Below are 4,846 nucleotides of genomic sequence, written 5' to 3' on the forward strand. Positions count from 1 at the left end.
GTTTAGTTCCTGAAACAATATGACAATTGTAACAGAAAGATCATGATTGGGTGTTTTCTCAATGTGAGATTTTTCTTAAACTCTCAGACAGAACTTGTGTCTTCAAAGGCACTTACAATCACTGGCTACTTCATTAGGTACACCTCTATAACTACTAGCACTACTAGTACAAATATCTTATTGGCCAGTCACATCTTTCGACATGTACACACGGCAGTGATGACCTCCCAAAGTTCAAATTATGTGTCAGAATGAGGAAGAAATGTGTTTTTATAGTCAGACTGGTTGGTTTGAGTATTTCAGAAATAACAAGGATTTTAATATCTTCCAACTATTTTTAAGAGTTTACCGAGAATGGTCTAAAAAAGAGGAAAGAAAAAATATCCAGTGGCCAGAAGTCTTTGAGCTGATAGCGAGGCAACAACAGGTCAAATAACCACTTGTTTTACTCAAGGTCTGCAGACGAGCATAAATATGCAACCCTGAAGCAGATATAGCAGCAGAAGACAACACTAAATGTCACACCTGCTACAACTCAGCTGCACGAAGGCTCATCAAAACTGGACAATAGAACTTTGGAAACATGTTGCCTTTTCTGATGAATCTCAATTTCTAATGTAAAATTCAGGAGGCAGAGTCAGAATGTGGCCTGAACAAGTTCCTTACCATGTGGATCCTTTAATGACCACCCATCTTCTCATGCCTGCCAGGTTATGTGCCATGTCACAATCCTCAAATCATCTTAAAGTTGTGTCCTGAATATAACGATGAGCTCACTGATTTTAAATGGCCTCCACAGTCACCAGATCTCAATCCAATAGTTATTTTGGGATGTGATGGAACAAGAGATTCACATCGTGGATATGCAGCTGACAAATCTGCAGCAAATGCCCGATGAGATCATGTCAATGTGGACCAAAATCTCTGAGGAGGGGTTCCAGCACCTTGTTGAAACTATGCCATATAGAATTAACAAAACTGGGAAGGCAAATGGGGGCTGAATCTGGTACTAGCAGACACCAGGCATTTGTTCATAAATCAGCCTGATTAATGAAGTCTGTGACATTCTGGTGACCGAGGTGCTTCCCACCTCTTTTCCTATGACAGCTGGGTAGGTGCCAGCCTGATCGACAAAACCCTGAATTAGATAAGCAGAAGATGAATGGATGGATGGATGTTTACCAAGTGTTAAAAATAAGCTATCTGTGAAACCTTTGACTCTGTAGCAACAAAATGAAACAGGTTAAATGATGGTTAATTAGCTGATTTAAATGTTCAACCCAACAAAACTAGTAATGGGAGAAGCTATTTACAAGGAAAATAATAGGAAGATAATAGGAAATTTAATAACACACTACTCTAAACCTCATTCCAAAACACACAGAAACTACTCACATTTAGGTGGAATGATATTAAATGTTGAATTGGGTCTAAAAATGTTAACATAATGAGCTTTAAATACTGGAAGTCAGTATTTTTTACTGGTAGAAGAAAGGGGGTGACAGATAACTCTGAGTGGTCGTGACTTGATTAGCAAAAGAAAAATATTGTTATAATGACTTAAAATTATATATACTTGTGGAATTTTTTATTTCTGATTGACTACTAGACAGTTTTTGATTTTCCATCCTCTTATAATTATTCTACTGAAATGAAGCAGTCATCCTACAGGGGAAGACATCTTGGTTGGACAGTTGGATTTCTCTGAAGTTGCAGGGTGAAAAGGATTTGAAAGCTTCATTTTAAGGGGTCACGAGCCTGATAGTTTGGGACCTGCTGCTCTATACTCACTGTATCCACCCACCATCCAACCTGCCACAGGACTGCCTGTCCAAGACTCATCTGACAGCACATCACAGAGAAACACAGCAATTAATAGGATGGTACCTCTGCACCCTCGCTAATTAGGCTTTCATATCAGAGTGGCTCCCTGTAATTATGGCAGAAACTGGTCGCGCTGCTCTTATGCTCACTGCAAACACTCATTAATTGCCGGCAGTGAGCTCTAAACTCTGTGCCAGATATTCGCTCACAGTTCAGAGGCAGAAAGAACCCATAGTACACATACTGAACATGAGATATACACAGTACTGTGTGATTTAAATGCACAACAACTCCAGGGTTCAATTATTTTCCATTTTCAATTATTCCAAGGTATTTTCACTTTGGAATTGAACTGCAGATGTTTCAGTTTAAATTATATTTTGAAGACTTTGAGTATCATATGGGTGGATAAAGCATGTGTTTTCATACAAGACAGGATTATTGTCCATCTGTCATCAATCAAAAAGACTTTCAAGAAGAAACAAACCTAGATTCAGCCACACCGACAAAAGAGGAAGGTGAAAAGGGTGACAAGTTTACACAACAGACATGCTGGCACACAATGCCTGAATAGAAACAATGAATATTTGGCAAAGAAAAGAGGATGAACAGGCCACTAATTTTAGTAGCTAGATTAATGACTGAAAGGATAGAAGCTGTGGAGGAAGACAGCATTGGGTGATGATGAGCAGGAATTTAACAGGATGACTAGTGGATATGCAATGTTGTGACTCAGACGTAAGCAAAGAACCACAATGGAAAATGTATGATTTTGCAAGCATGCTAAGTCCCTTTGGCAAAGTGGAAAACATGTGAAATTGCTGTTTTTGGTCCTATAGGCCACCTTTTGAATTGCAGTAGCTCATCTAGCAGAACCAGACTGCAGCACGATCCACAAGAAAACAAAAGCAATAAATTCTACACCAAACTCACCACCACTACAATAATCGTTTGCACCGCAGTACAAGCAGGCATTTTCTATTATTAAAGTGGAGCCTGTGGTGCTTGAAAGCATCTTTGTGCTTTACTTGTGCTGGGTTCAGTAAGGGAAAGTTGCAGTTGAGAACTTTTTAACGTCAGTGTTTACTGATTCATTGTTTATAAGAGTATTTTTAACCCTGTAATTTACTTTTTGTGAAGCTAATGTTGCCTGTGGGGATTGGTGCATATTTGGTGGATATTTTTCAGGCTTAAGTGACACACATTGAGTTATTAAATACTATTTTTTAAAGAAGCTTTTAAAATCTGAGGAGATTGAGATTTCCGTCTCCTGATGAAGCTGATGTGCTATGACACATAGATGCACAACAGCTACTAAACTGATTTTGTGCCACCACTGTAAATATTGCACTTTAAACATCGAGAGTATAAAAAAGAAAAATCACACATGACTATAGAAAAATCCACATCATGAAATGTTACTAAGCTCGTGAGCTTATCACATCACCCCACAACAGTGTTGAACCGCTGCAATGCACACATACACGTTTAAACATGCATGGAGAATATATTAATACCCTTCATGAGATATTTATGAAAGCAATTAAACCTTTACAGCATGGTAAATGGCCTGTATTTATATAGCGCTTTACTAGTCCCTAAGGACCCCAAAGCGCTTTACATATCCAGTCATCCACCCATTCACACACACATTCACACACTGGTGATGGCAAGCTACATTGTAGCCACAGCCACCCTGGGGCGCACTGACAGAGGCGAGGCTGCCGGACACTGGCGCCACCGGGCCCTCTGACCACCACCAGTAGGCAACGGGTGAAGTGTCTTGCCCAAGGACACAACGACCGAGACTGTCCAAGCCGGGGCTCGAACCGGCAACCTTCCGATTACAAGGCGAACGCCCAACTCTTGAGCCACGATCGCATAGCAGACCATTACATACAGTAACTCATATATTTCCCCATCTTAGACACAATTCTGCCTCTTACAGCCAAAATCCGTAAAACTGCATATGAGTTGACATGAGTACATTTTATGACTTCTCTCTCTTTCTTTTATATTGATGTTAGTTTATAGTAGAAGTGTTGTGATAATGATTAAATCCAGGTGACAGCTGCCAGTCCAATGTTTGCTTGTTCAGTGTTAGGCAGCATAAAAAAGTGATCACTATAAATACCTTATAAAGAAATAACGCAATAAAATGCTAAAAGAACATCATGAAGATCAGTTAATAGGGCAAAGTCTATAATGTATTTCAATTAAGGCTGTTGCTGCAGCATCTGTGTCACTTCCTGCTTAATCCCACCTTATCCACGTGTAAAAATGAAATTAAAATAAAAAGGAAGAAACACTGAGCATTTTGGTAATAATAATACTTTTGAACGAGCTTTGTCAGCAATAAAAAAAAAAAAAAAAAGACCACAGTTGTGCGGGTAATAGGATCAATGATGTATTTAAAGCTCTAGCTCCAGTCTCAGATCAGTTTGAGTGCTTCTCAGATATATCAGCAACGGGAAAACATTTCAAATTCTCTTCAGGAAAACGGCACTGTTTCTGCTTCAAGACGAATGTATCATCGAGGAAGATGTTGCAAGCACATGTGCTAAATGAAAAGAAAAATGTCTTGAAGGAGGAGTGCACTAGTATAATAAAATCATAGTGTGCGCAGGGAATCATTATTGTCACCAGGTGCCACATTTTGAAGTGGCTGATTCTCTTTTTTCGGTGAGGCCCAGTTACAAACCGAATGCCATAATTTAGTGGGCATGCAGCTCATTGCTTTGTGCCAATATTAAAATATTGCGGCATCGCATCTCAGCGCGTGCCGTGATGGATGCTGCGCGCACGAGCTGTTCTGGTGTCAGCTTTAAACCTCGTGTACGCAAACTCCAAATGGACCGGAGAGGTTGTGAAACTGAACCGCGATCTGCAGCTCCTAGTACACCAGAAAAGATCTCGCGTGGCTTGCATCCCACCTCCACCACTACAGCCGGAGGGAGAGAGTGGAAAGAGGTCTCACTCCGCTACTTTTTCTTTATTCTCTGCTTTGTGAAAAACCTCAAAA

The sequence above is a fragment of the Diplotaxodon limnothrissa genome, linkage group LG13 (genome assembly GCF_057381915.1).
Source record: "Diplotaxodon limnothrissa isolate DT_005_m linkage group LG13, D_limnothrissa_male_GT1.1, whole genome shotgun sequence".
Lineage (NCBI taxonomy): Eukaryota > Metazoa > Chordata > Actinopteri > Cichliformes > Cichlidae > Diplotaxodon > Diplotaxodon limnothrissa.